This window comes from Leucoraja erinacea, chromosome 8, assembly GCF_028641065.1.
Source record: "Leucoraja erinacea ecotype New England chromosome 8, Leri_hhj_1, whole genome shotgun sequence".
Classification (NCBI taxonomy): domain Eukaryota; kingdom Metazoa; phylum Chordata; class Chondrichthyes; order Rajiformes; family Rajidae; genus Leucoraja; species Leucoraja erinaceus.
The window spans coordinates 75,034,353-75,049,412 of record NC_073384.1 but is presented as its reverse complement, the minus strand read 5'-3'; positions in this window follow the sequence as shown (position 1 = coordinate 75,049,412).

Genomic DNA, 15,060 nt, shown 5'->3' with positions numbered 1-15,060 from the left:
TTGATGATTGAGGTGAGTATCTGCAGAGTTGCATCCTCTGCCGTGTGAACCACCAGAGTATCCAGCCAGGACGGATGAATAAAGTCGACTGTCATAACGTCAAAAGTTCATTTCAGTTGCGTGCTGTGTATTCGTCCTCCTGGAAGCGTGAAATAAAGTGTCAGCCAAATACATGTGCTTGCTCTGTTTGTAAACGAGAGTGATGTCGCACTTCTGGAGTTGCAGCATCGTTCTTCACAACCTCGCTGGTGCGGCATGTATAGGCTTGTTTTAAATGGTGACCAAAGGCTCTATGGTTACAACCTTACCAAAGATGTAATCGTTGAATATGACACATGCAAAGACTACCGGCAGCAATTCCTTCTGAGCATACCTTGTCTCTGTGTCCACCATCATTCTGGAAGCATAGGTATTGCCATCCTGCAGGCACGCAGTGCCGAGGCTGTGCTGGGATGTGTCGCAGGACAAGTTGGCAGGCTGATTGGCATCGAAATAAACCAATGTAGGGGGGCACACTATCTGTTGTTTGAGTTGTCAAAAGCATGTTGCTGTTGTTCATGCCACGTCCAGGCAGTGGCTTTGTGAGTAAGTTGCCGTAGGAGAGCCGAGAGCTCGCTGAAGTTGGGAGTGAACTTCCTGAGGTAATTAACCATGCCCAAAAATCTCTGCAGGCTGGCAACATCTGTTGCCGCTGACATCTCGCTGATAGCTGCAGTCTTGGAAGGATCTGCCCTGAGGCCGTCACTTGTGAAAACATGCCCCACATAGCACACTTGGCTAACACGGAACCGACACTTGTTGGGATTAAGTTTCAAGTTAATTTCCCTGGCATGCTCGAGCACTTTCTTTAAATTGGCATCCTGCTGTTCCATGTATTTGCCAGTAACAATTATGTCATCCACGATGATTGCACAAGGGAATCGATCAAAGAGTTGTTCCATAGAACGCTGAAACACCTCACTGGCCAAACTGATACCGAACGGCATCTGCAAGAATCTGTAATGTCTGAAAGCATTGTTGTAGGTGGTAAACATAGACGATGCTTGATCCAGGGGGATTTGCCAGAAGGAGCTCTTGGCATCTAACACAGAGAATACTGCTGCCTTACCCAGGTGGGCAGCTACTTCCTCCATGGTATGCATGGTGTGGTGGCGCCTCGGAATAATACATATGAGAATCTCCTGTTCAACCATCAAGGACTCCCAATCGGTGGGTTGTGAAATGGGTGTGATAACTCCTAATGTCACCATTCTGTCCAGTTCTGCTTTGACCCGGTCCCGCATGGAAATAGGTACACGGTGAGCAGGACGAACCATGCATCGCACCTCTGGGTCTAAAGTCATGGAGTAGGTTATTGGTAGCTTCCCCAGCTCCTCAGTGAAAAGATCCTGGTAATCCGTAAAGGACAACTTTTGCAAACCTCCCAGTCCTACTTCACAAAACCTGCCAGGGGATTGTTAACTCTATTGTTTTATCTATGTCTTTCTTTGTCTAAAGGGTGACTGTGTAGAAAGACACTGCAGATGCTGGTTTAAACCGAAGATGGACACAAAAAGCTGGAGTAACTCAGCAGGTCAGATAGCATCTCTGGAGAAAAGGATTAGGTGATGTTTTGGGCCGAGACCCTTCTTCAGATTGAGAATTAGGGGAAATCTGAAGTCCGCATAAAGGATGTGTTGCCCAGAAGTTGATTTTGAGCAACCAAGTTCAAGGCTACAGCTGAGGCAGAGGATTGATATTCTGTAATGGGTGATTCTTCTCCTGATTCCTCATGACCTATTCACCAATTACAAAGCTGCAATTAGGTTATTTCCATACTTCACCAGGGAATTAAGTATTGTAGGGAACTGGGAGAGAAAAGGAGCTGAGGCCAGAATAGATGTATCATGATCATGTTGCTCAAACTAAACTAAAGATGAGGCGTCCACCCTTGTCAGAATTGAACCAACTTCTACAGGACCAGCCTTGATCACAATCATCTCCAATGTAGTTCAGAAGCTTTTTGGAAAATCCAACCCATCAGAAGAAGTGTCTCAACCAGAAACATCACCAATTCCTTCTCGACAGAGATGCTGCCTGTCCCGCTAAGTTGCCCCAGCATGTTGTGTCTATTCACCCCATACTTTGCTGACGCTCCACTCCACTCGTACCATCAGTTGCCTAAAAAATATCGCTCTGCCCTCTGCACTTGGTTGAACTGAAATGATCTACTGAAGCCATTTACAGCCACGCAAAGCTGGAGTAACTCAGCGGGACAGGCAGCATCTCTGGAGAGAAGGAATGGGTGACGTCTCGGATCGAGACCCTTCTTCAGACTGACATTTATTCTTTGAATTATTGAACTGCAAGAGCCAGAAACTATATATGTAAAAGATCAAACAGGAGTGGGAGTAGGAGGTATTGAAACAGTTATGATATAAATGCAAGGTCAATTATTCCATGAGACTCAGTGATCTCGATATTTCTGAAAAAGGTAGCAATAGAATGATGGCCTCCACAGCCTTCTGAAGCAATGAATTCCACAGATACTCCACCTTCTGACTGAAGAAATTCCTTCTCATCTCCTTTCCTATAGGAATTTCCTTTAAATTGGAGGCTATGACCTCTAGTCCTTGACTCTCCCACTCGTGGAAACATCCTTTCCACATCCACTCTTTTATCCAAGCCTTTCACTATTCAAATGTGAAATTCGAATGCCAGAATGCAGGGTGAATGCTGAGAACTGGATTTACTTCATGGCCAGAGCAGACCCTGATTTTCTGCTGTATGGCAATGATTCTATGAAATTTATTGCAATGTGAAATTCATGCAGAAACAAGGAAACTGCAGGTGATTGGGGGTACACAAAAATGCTGGAGAAACTCAGCGGGTGCAGCAGCATCTATGGAGCGAAGGAAATAGGCAACGTTTCGGGCCGAAACCCTTCCTCAGACGTTTCGGCGCGAAACGTTGCCTATTTCCTTCGCTCCATAGATGCTGCTGCACCCGTTGAGTTTCTCCAGCATACCTTCGATCTTCCAGCATCTGCAGTTCCTTCTTGAACACAACTGCAGGTGATTGCAGGTTTTCAAAAACAGACACAAAATGCTGGAGTAATGTGTCAGACAGCACCTCTGGAGGTCAGGACCCTTCTTCAGACTGATTGTGGGAGGGGGAAGAAAGCTGGGAGGGGCAGGACAAGGCCTGGTAGGTAATAGATTGATTCAGGTGAGTGGGATTCCATGATCGTTCATGTGAAGCCAGTGGCAACATTTCTGTTGGATACAAAGTGCTGCAATGACTTGGCAGGTCAGGCAGCAACTCTGGAGAACATGCAACTCTGGAGAACATGCATACCGTGAATAAGACCATTAACCATTTGCAATCAAATAACATTTTGAGCCATAAAAGGACACAAAGTGCTGGATCCGAAACGTCACCTCTCCACATTCTCCAGAAATGCTGCCGAGTTACTCCAGCACTTTGTGTCATTTTGTGTTTTTTCCAGCATCTGCAATTCTTCATTTCTACTCATAACATCCCCGTTTACTGCCTTTGCACATATTCTCAGAGAGGATAATGTGAAGAGCTGTTTACATCAACATGGCCAGCATTGATAGAAACCATGCCTGTCTTTTAAAGGGCTTTACAAATTCTCTAGTCGCCCTCTAACATCCCTCCAATACCCAATTTACAAGCTGCTCATCGAAATAAGCATCAGCTGTTATGCACCTTCTCCCCTGAGCTGCGCCCCCTCCATCTGCCTTGCATGTTGCAGAACTTCAAATTCCTGGGCGTGCATATTTCTGAAGATCTTTCCTGATCCGAGAATACTAATGCAATTATCAAAAAATCTCATCAGCGCCTCTACTTCCTGAGAAGATTACGGAGAGTCGGATTGTCAAGGAAGACTCTCTCTAACTTCTACAGGTGCACAGTCGAGAGCATACTGACCGGTTGCATCGTGGCTTAGTTCTGCAATTTGAGCGCCCTGGAGAGGAAAAGTCTACAAAAAGTAGTAAACACTGCCCAGTCCATCATCGGCTCTGACCTTCCTTCCATCGAGGGGATTTATCACAGTCGCTGCCTCAAAAAGGCTGGCAGTATCATAGAAACATAGAAACATAGAAATTAGGTGCAGGAGTAGGCCATTCGGCCCTTCGAGCCTGCACCGCCATTCAATATGATCATGGCTGATCATCCAACTCAGTATCCCATACCTGCCTTCTCTCCATACCCCCTGATCCCCTTAGCCACAAGGGCCACATCAAACTCTCTCTTAAATATAGCCAATGAACTGGCCTCAACTACCCTCTGTGGCAGAGATTTCCAGAGATTCACCACTCTCTGTGTGAAAAAAGTTCTTCTCATCTCGGTTTTAAAGGATTTCCCCCTTATCCTTAAGCTGTGACCCCTTGTCCTGGACTTCCCCAACATCGGGAACAATCTTCCTGCATCTAGCCTGTCCAACCCCTTAAGAATTTTGTAAGTTTCTACAAGATCCCCTCTCAATCTCCTAAATTCTAGAGAGTATAAACCAAGTCTATCCAGTCTTTCTTCATAAGACAGTCCTGACATCCTAGGAATCAGTCTGGTGAACCTTCTCTGCACTCCCTCTATGGCAATAATGTCCTTCCTCAGATTTGGAGAACAAAACTGTACGCAATACTCCAGGTTTGGTCTCACCAAGACCCTGTACAACTGCAGTAGAACCTCCCTGCTCCTATACTCAAATCCTTTTGCTATGAAAGCTAACATACCATTCGCTTTCAATGACTGGTGTACCATGACACCCAGGTCTCGCTGCATCTCCCCTTTTCCTAATCGGCCACCATTTAGATAATAGTCTGCTTTCCTGTTTTTGCCACCAAAATGGATAACCTCACATTTATCCACATTATACTGCATCTGCCAAACATTTGCCCACTCACCCAGCCTATCCAAGTCACCTTGCAGTCTGCTAGCATCCTCCTCACAGCTAACACTGCCCCCCAGCTTAGTGTCATCCGCAAACTTGGAGATATTGCCTTCAATTCCCTCATCCAGATCATTAATATATATTGTAAATAGCTGGGGTCCCAGCACTGAGCCTTGCGGTACCCCACTAGTCACTTCCTGCCATTGTGAAAAGGACCCGTTTACTCCTACTCTTTGCTTCCTGTTTGCCAGCCAGTTCTCTATCCACATCAATACTGAACCCCCAATGCCGTGTGCTTTAAGTTTGTATACTAATCTCTTATGTGGGACCTTGTCGAAAGCCTTCTGGAAGTCCAGATACACCACATCAACTGGTTCTCCCCTATCCACGCTACTAGTTACATCCTCAAAAAATTCTATAAGATTCGTCAGACATGATTTACCTTTCGTAAATCCATGCTGACTTTGTCCAATGATTTCACCACTTTCCAAATGTGCTGCTATCCCATCTTTAATAACTGACTCTAGCATCAAAGACCCACACCATCCTGGCCACACACTCATCTCCCTGCTACCTTCAGGTAGAAGGTACAGGAGCCTGAAGAGTGCAACAACCAGGTTCAGGAATAGCTACTTCCCCACAGCCATCAGGCTATAAAACCTGGCTCGGACAAAACTCTGATCATTATTGACCCATTCTCTGTTATTTGCACTTTACCAGTTTATTCATTCAATGTGTATATATATTTATATCATGGTATATGGACACATTTATCTGTTTTGTAGTAAATGCCTACTATTTTTCTGTGTGCTTAAGCAAAGCAAGAATTTAATTGTCCTATAATTGATATAATTAGATATAATTTAATTGCCACACAACCAAGGTCAGTGGAATTTGGGTTGCCAGCAGCGTTACAGTAATAAAGAACACACAACCACAATAAACATTTTACACAAACATCCACCACAGCATTCATCACTGTGGTGGAAGGCACAGAACTTGGCCAGTCCTCCTCCATTTTCCCCCGTGGTCGGGATCTCCACCCTCCACAGCCGTTGCTGCGGGCGTCCAGATGGTAAGGGACAAAGTCAAAGTCAAGGTGAGTCCAGGATCGGCTCTTCCCAACCAGAGACCGCGGCTTCAGGCTGGTGTAGGCCGCAGGCCGGCGGTCAAAGTTTTAAAGTACCTGCCGAGCCGCAGCCGGAAGCACCGCAGTCTGCAGGGCCGGCGGTCGAAGCTCCCCTCCAGGGGAGATGGTGAGTCCATACCGCGCCCGCGGTAGAAGTTGGCCGCGGGCTGGCGGTGGAAGCTACTTCTTCCCCCCGGGTCCTCCACGAGGGATCCCGGGCTGTAGACGCCGCACCAGCTGGAGTTCTGCAGACCGCTGCTTCAGGCTGCCGGCTGCCGCGGGCCAGCGAAATGGAGAACTCCCCTCCAGCGAGGTCTCGCCCGCTCCGCGCCAAGAGTCCACGCTGCGCCCGCCGCTGAAGCTCCGGGCGTGTCTCCGGGAAAGGCCGCCCGATCCTCGATGTTAGGCCACGGGGGAGGCGACCTGAAAAAAAGTCGCCTCTCCATGGAGGAGGCGGCTGAAACGGTTTCCCCCCCCACACCACCCCCCACACATAACACACAAAGAAACATTAAAAACAGACTTTTAAACATACTAAAAAAATTAAAAAAGTTGAAGTCCCTATATAGGGACACATGACAATAAACTCACTTGAACTTGAACTTGAATCCAGGCATGTCGAGACTGCTCTCCGAGCTCGCAGGGAAGAGCTTGAGGCTTGGGTGGCAACACTAAGTGTCAATATCGTGAACTTGCATTGCAGAGGGAGTGTTTGGACATCAGAGGTACTACAATAGCCATGGGCATTTTAACATCGCAGTCAGAGGACTGTTGTGGCATTTGCAAATTGGATAATGGTGCACTGATTTTATATGGCAGTAAAGCAGTTGGGATCAAAGATTTTATAGCGGAACAAGATGGCCTACTTAGAAACATAGAAACATAGAAATTAGGTGCAGGAGTAGGCCATTCGGCCCTTCGAGCCTGCACCGCCATTCAATATGATCATGGCTGATCATCCAACTCAGTATCCCGTACCTGCCTTCTCCCCATACCCCCTGATCCCCTTAGCCACAAGGGCCACATCTAACTCCCTCTTAAATATAGCCAATGAACTGGCCTCAACTACCCTCTGTGGCAGAGAGTTCCAGAGATTCACCACTCTCTGTGTGAAAAACACGTAGTACGATCATGGGCAGATTCACGGGTGATTATAGGACCCATTTTAGCAACCAGCCTCTTGTTCCGCCATCTTGTTCCGCCATCTTGTTCCGCCATCTTGTTTCCGGCCAAAGATCGGATCTTTGTTTCCGCCTCCGCTTTCGTATCCAAAGATCTTATAGCGGAGAGGTGAGGTTCTGCTATAAGATCTTTGGTTCCAATCGCCAATGTAGGGGACCTGAGTTGTCTTTCTGCAGGTTCCCCGTTAAGGAGGAAAGGTAAGAAAACATTTATTACTTCTGTGGCATATTGAAAATGTTATTAAGCCTATTCAATCTCTCACTGTAGTTAGATCATAGAGCTCAGATAGTCGAGTCCTCATGGCAACATACTTGTAAAAATCTTCTCCTCAAGAGCATTTTCTTTCTACCTCTCTGTTACTTAATGCAGAATAAGCACATATTGACTCTGTTTTACACTGAGAATTTTATTAAGTCTGCCTGAACTTTCACTATAGTTCAGATCTTAAAGCTGGGTGCTCCCCTTTGTCAAAGTGTTGACCATGTGTTGATTACTATTATTAATTATTTAAAATTGAGTGGGTCAGTGCAATATACTGCCAATGTGCCGTTATGAGATATTCACATTAAAGTCTTACCATGAATGACAGAATGAAAGGTGTTATCCTTGTTTGTTTATGGATCTTGTTTTTGAATTATTTAGAATTGAGTGGGTTGGTGCAATGTTGGTTCCATATGCTGCTAATGTGTCATTATCAGATATTCCGTGTTAAAAAGACAAATAAATCACAATAAAAGCGAAAAGATGCCTATGTTCTTTCCACAGCGTGCGGGGCAGCCTGACCCGGATCAGCACGGCCAAAACACCAGAGTGAAGTTGCGGGGAGGTTTACAATGTTTTACAATGTTTATTATTTAATGTCCCTTGTCTGGTCTGAAATAAAGTTCAACATTGGATATAAAAATCAGAATAAATATAATAGTAAGATTTTAAACGAGAACTTATCAGTTTGAAGTTTGATCTGTATTTTATGAGGAGTTACGATGAGGGATTACGTGAAGAACCCCTCCAGCACGCATGCGCGACATACTTCAAAGCAGCGGTGTGGAATCACAGAAAGACTCAATAATTGAAATAAACATAGTAAAGACAAGGAGAACTAAGTTACCAGTTGATCTCTATAATTGAGGGTGGGAGCGGAGGGCACGTAATCCCTCATCGTAACTCCTCATAAAATACAGATCAAACTTCAAACTGGTAAGCTCTCGTTTAATCTTAATATTTTACTTCGGAGTCACGTGAGTGACTACGTGAAGATTTTAAAGCTCTGTGATTTCAAACCGTGTAACAGTTCATACTTCACTCGCTGCCAAAGTCATTCAAGGGAGGAAGTATGTTATCGTAATCAACCATGAATCTGTTTGTAAAACAATTATGGTGTTATTAACAATAACAAGACCAAAATGCTCCCCCGGGCTTAAATTATATATTTTTGCAGATTCTAATACTTTTTCTGCAAAAGATACAGGTTCTGCCAGCGGCTTGTTATAAAGATTTTGGAACGTATATTCCCTAGACCACCCAGTTGTAACCAGGATGTGGTCCATAGGCACGTTCATCCTCTTAGTCACCGATGTGGATGCTGCCCTGGTGGAGTAAGATTTATACACGTTAGTATTTACTCCAGCAAATCCCAGTACCTGCTTGAGCCACTTGAGATAGTTTGGCTCGTCACCCGACCATGAGTTTTCTTGTGGCTGACCCATAAGGCTTTTTCTCTCCCTCTGGGATTTCTTATAGTGTCGATGTAGTTCAATAAGTGGGTATGACACATAACCGTGGTTCAGGTGGGTATGCCTGGAATTCCATGACTGGACCTAATGTTTCTGGTCTACTCTGTTTGACCAGCCCCTAAATGGTAAATGTGACATGGTCTGGTGTTATAACCATATTGTCCAATCATAGTAGATGGAGGAACTGGACTCTTTGTGCTGGGACAAGGCCTCAGCATGACCGTCTTCAGGGTAGGCTGTTCCAGGGTGAGGGACCTAGCTGGTGACCATCCCCAAAGGTACGTCAGGTCCACACTTACATTCCAGATTTGGGTGTACCTAGATCTTGGGGATTAGAGTTGAATATGTCTCTCCTGAATTTGATCACCATTGGGTGGTACCCTATGGCCTGTTGTCCTGGAGTTAAGTAGGCAGACAGGGCACTCCTGGCTGTATTGATGGCACAGTAGCTGAGTCCTTCATTGGGGTGAAGACCTGCCAGGAACTCCAGTACAGGTTTAGTTGTAGTTGAATATGTAGTTCCTGTATTTGAACAGTATCTTCCCACTTCTTGATGTTCGCCAAGTATGTTCCCTAGCGGATATGCGATGGGATGCTGTCATCGTGTCGATAGTGCTATTTGACAACCCAGGCCCAGCGGTGGTCTTTTCAAATCTGCAACCCAGTAGTTTAATTTATCGTGGCATGGGTGGCTTATGCCTGAAACTGGGTGAGTTGATAAGTCTGGGCTACCGGGAAAATCATTAGGGTTTTGATGATCATATCGAGGACCACTGGGAACCATGCCTGTGGGTTTAGTCGGGTACTATCAAAATACCTGAAGCAGAGTCCATCTGTATTTTGCGTAGTACCAGACTGATGAGGTTGTAGCACCTGACTGATGAGGTAGAAAAGGGGAGAACATAGAGATTAGATTTCAATTGAAATACAAGGAAATCGATATCTGGTGTTAGATAGAAACATAGAAATTAGGTGCAGGAGTAGGCCATTCGGCCCTTCGAGCCTGCACTGCCATTCAATATGATCATGGCTGATCATCCAACTCAGTATCCTGTACCTGCCTTCTCTCCATACCCTCTGATCCCCTTGGCCACAAGGGCCACATCTAACTCCCTCTTAAATATAGCCAATGAACTGGCCTCAACTACCCTCTGTGGCAGAGAGTTCCAGAGACTCACCACTCTCTGTGTGAAAAAAAAGTGTTCCATATTGCTTTGTAATTTCAGCAAATACTTTGGTTTAACATGTCTGTTTATAGTATTTAGCTCACCTGGTAGGTAAGTTACTGATGGTCAAATATGTTTGACGACAATTGTTACCAACTGTAGTCAAATAAGTTGTCACATGATATCGATTTTGTTCCTCCCAAGTGCTTTGGTATATGCCACCACTGTGATGTTGTTGATTTATAAATGAACATGCAAAATGGTGCACTACTGAACAATATGCTTTTACCAATAGAACGTACTCAATATTTCCAACTAGGTTTTATGCCCAGTGTCTATAGTGAAGACGACTCCAGATTAGTCCATTTGCCACCATGTTCTGGGTAAGGGTTATTTAGTTTAAACACTAGCACCTTAGCTCTAATGGAAAGGTTCAAGTTAAATAGCTGGTAATGCTGCTACTATTTCCCAATTACTCTTGCCACTTTGTTGAATGGTTGGTTGATTGATACCATTAATTGTTACAGGTTGTGCCAGTATGCTGACTCTCCTTATGGCAATGTTATAGATGAGTGGGTAGAGTTAATTGAATACCAGATAGTCAATAGTTGTGGATGGTGTCAACGTAGATTTATCTGGATTATATGACAGAGCCCAGGCTAAATAGGCTTTAGTAGCTAATGCTGCTGATTTAGCTATTCCCATGGATTTGTCTGTCGTTAATATCATAGAGATATGCCATGATGATATGTTCCTTAATAGTGTCTGGGCTGGTTTGAATATCTGGAAACAGTTTTGGCTCATATTAGCCATTGTCAATAATTTATATTGCCATAGTTACCCCATCCAGGTAAATTGTGGTACCTCCAACAATCTTTTATGAATGGGTACTGAATAGTATGCATCTTTTAAGTCGATGTACACCATAAAGTATCCTAGGAAATCCATGGTTAGCAGTTACAACTTTCCATAAGTGTGTATACCTGGTGAAATTATTCAAGTGGTTAAGTCAATGATGGTGTGACATTCACCATCTTTGGGTTTTTTGGTACCAAAGGTACATATTAGGCTTCTTTATAACATATAACATATAACATATAACAATTACAGCACGGAAACAGGCCATCTCGGCCCTACAAGTCAGTGCCGAACAATTATTTTCCCTTAGTTCCACCTGCCTGCACTCATACCATAACCCTCCATTCCCTTCTCATCCATATGCCTATCCAATTTATTTTTAAATGATACCAACAAACCTGCCGCCACCACTTCCACTGGAAGCTCATTCCACACCGCTACCACTCTCTGAGTAAAGAAGTTACCCCTCATGTTACCCCTAAACTTCTGTCCCTTAATTCTCAAGTCATGTCCTCTTGTTTGAATCTTCCCTATTCTCAAAGGGAAAAGCTTGTCCACATCAACTATGTCTATCCCTCTCATCATTTTAAAGACCTCTATCAAGTCCCCCCTTAACCTTCTGCGCTCCAGAGAATAAAGCCCTAACTTATTCAACCTTTCTCTGTAACTTAGTTGTTGAAACCCAGGCACCATTCTAGTAAATCTCCTCTGTACTCTCTCTATTTTGTTGACATCCTTCCTATAATTGTACACCATACTCCAGATTTGGCCTCACCAATGCCTTGTACAATTTTAACATTACATCCCAGCTTCTATACTCAATGCTCTGATTTATTAAGGCTAGCATACCAAAAGCTTTCTTTACCACCCTATCTATATGAGATTCCACCTTCAAGGAACTATGCACAGTTATTCCCAGATCCCTCTGTTCAACTGTATTCTTCAATTCCCTACCATTTACCATGTGCGTCCTATTATGATTTGTCCTTCCAAGGTGACCCCTTTGTATATCTTCTCCAGATAGCTAGTCCCTCATGTTCTTTTTTAGTGGGAGGGTAGAGGGTGCATGCTGAACTGGTGGCAAGTTTCTTAATTCAATTTTTTATCCTTGAATACTTTTGGTATATAACTACCAAGTGTGATAGTTCTTCATGTTTCCAACCCAGGTGTGACCCCCCCCCCCCCCCCCCCCCCCCCCCCCCCCCCCCCCCCCCCCCCCTAACCCCCCCTCCCCCCTCACCGTTAGTAGTACAAACCCTTCACCTTTTATGTGATGGTAGGAACCATACTTATCTGTCTTCACTGTTGTTTAGTGGTGTGTTCATTTCTTCGGTTTCTGGTTCCTTGTCTGTAGAGATGGTGTTGTTGGGGGGTGGCGCATTTTCCATGGACCCTGGCCTGAAAAGGCTTATGGGGGCTGGCATGCGGGCCCCGAGCTTTCACCCGTACCATTAAGTAGACGCCTACTGGTGGATGCGTGGAGGTACTGCTGTCTGTTTTTGTGTGGTGCTCATTCCAGGCCCTGCCCTCTTGATGCCGAATATCTTGGACACTTCGTCCAGTTTTTTAGGCTTGGTTTGGTAACTTTGCCAGATAGCAGGATCTGTGGTTGTGAGGTCGGCGTTCTCACAGTCCTGTGAATTGTTTAGGTTGAGGGCAGGTTTTATGACTCCCTTCGAGAAGTTGCGGAGCATACTGTGAACAGTAGGGTCAGGTGTTTTGCCATACTACCTTGCCCCTCTGGAATGAGCATGCAAAAATGATAGCCGACGTCAGGGGTATCAAATGCAATTTAAGATATTTGGGTTTTTAAATGCCCTGCTCAATGTACCCCCCAATAATGGTGGGCACTTTCAGTAAATGCAATTTGGGGGAGGCGTGATGAAATCCAACGCCTCATGACTACCTGTCTTGGAGAGTTTTTTTTGAAAAGAACAGGTAGTAAGCTGGCCGTCAGTTGAGACTGAAAAGCCATCTCACTAGTGGTGGAGCCACATAGCGGCCACACCCAGCAGCTCATGTACCTCAAGCATACTCCCGATGTTGTTCAGCCAGTGACCCCTCTTCTTGACCAGCCTAGCCCTGGTCACCATCGATCCCTCGATAAGGGAGATGACCAGTGCTGGTTAGTGCACTGGAGCGGGAGTGTTATGCTCCCTTGGCGAGCTTTCCCCAGCTCCCGAGGCAAGTCTCACTGGAGTTTTTTACTCCATGACCTTACTCTAGGCTTGGAGAACAGACACTTACTTGCTCTCGGGTGGTAGTTTGAAGTGCCGGTTCCATCTTCCGTGCCTGTCTCCAGCCCGAGGTTTGGTTGCTGACTTTGCTCTAGAGGCTGCCTGCCGTTTTCGGGCGGCCTTTCTGCGGTTCTCGGGCCGGGAGTCTCTTTGTCGGGTGTATGCAGGGGTTACCGGCCGGTTTTTGAGTTTCCCTCTAGTCCGCTGCTGTTGGTCAGACAGCTGTTAGCGGACTGGGCATCGGCTCAGTACCCCGACTGTGGACCGCAGCATGTGCGGTCCAGGTGCCGCCTCTCCCTCCTCCACTGATGGAGCGCTCCTTCCCTGGAGTCGAACGGGGGCCGCTTCCCTCTGTTCTGCTTTGCTCTCTCCAGTTTCCCCTGGAGCAACAAAGAGGAGCAAAGTAGTAAACTCGAACCTGTGGGTAAGTACAAGAATTTTATTCTTGACAAGAATTAACAGAATTATGAACTAACAGAATTATGAATCTAACCCTATATCACACACACAAACTGTTCCCCCGCAACGCCGATTACACTGCGAGTCGGGTCGGGTCGGGTAGGTTCCGGTTACTAAAATGGTCGGGGGAAAAATGCCCAGGATCCGCTCCGTAGCGTATACAGCTCATCGTCCGCCCATTGCATTTCGCAGGAGTGGCCTATCTTGCTCCACTATAAGATCTTTGGTTGGGATGGTGATGAAACGGTTGAATGGCATTGTGAGGTTGGATAGCAATAACAGAGTATGGGTAACAGTGAGTGAGTTTGGGTGGCAATGGAAAGATTTTGATGGCAGAGAGAGTTTGTTTAGTTTAGAGATACAGCGCGGAAACAATCCCTTCGGCCCAACGAGTCTGCACCGTCCAGAGATCCCCGCATATTAACACTACCCTACACACACTAGGGACAATTTACATTTATACCGACCTACAAACCTGTACGTCTTTGGAGTGTGGGAGGAAGCCGAAGATCTCGGAGAAAACCCACGCAGGTTACAAACTCCATACAGACAGCACCTGTGGTCAGGATCGAACCCGGGTCTCTGGTGCTGAAAGCGCTGTAAGGCAGCAGCTCTACCGCTGCACCACCATGCCGTCCCTTAACGGCGAGAGTTTGGACGAGAGTCAGATGGTTTTGATGGCAGTGAGGACCATTGTGGCAGGGAGAGAGAGGTTGAATGAGTGAGAGAGTCTGCAGGGCAGTAAGATGCATCAGAGCATGTAGTCAAAGAGCATGGGCAGCAAGATGAGGATTTCCTTTTCAGTGACAGAGCAAGGTTGGTAGTAACCATATAACCATATAACCATATAACAATTACAGCACGGAAACAGGCCATCTCGGCCCTACAAGTCCGTGCCGAACAACTTTTTTCCCTTAGTCCCACCTGCCTGCACTCATACCATAACCCTCCATTCCCTTCTCATCCATATACCTATCCAATTTATTTTAAAATGATACCAATGAACCTGCCTCCACCACTTCCACTGGAAGCTCATTCCACACCGCTACCACTCTCTGAGTAAAGAAGTTCCCCCTCATATTACCCCTAAACTTCTGTCCCTTAATTCTGAAGTCATGTCCTCGTTTGAATCTTCCCTATTCTCAAAGGGAAAAGCTTATCCACGTCAACTCTGTCTATCCCTCTCATCATTTTAAAGACCTCTATCAAGTCCCCCCTTAACCTTCTGCGCTCCAGAGAATAAAGACCTAACTTATTCAACCTTTCTCTGGTGGTGGATGGGATTGGGTGGCAGTGTTGGCAACCCATTCTCTCAGGAGCCAATAACCTCTGGTTGAGATGCAAGACTGGCCTTTGGCATATTAAGACTATAAATGATACCTAGATCACCTCAGGCAAA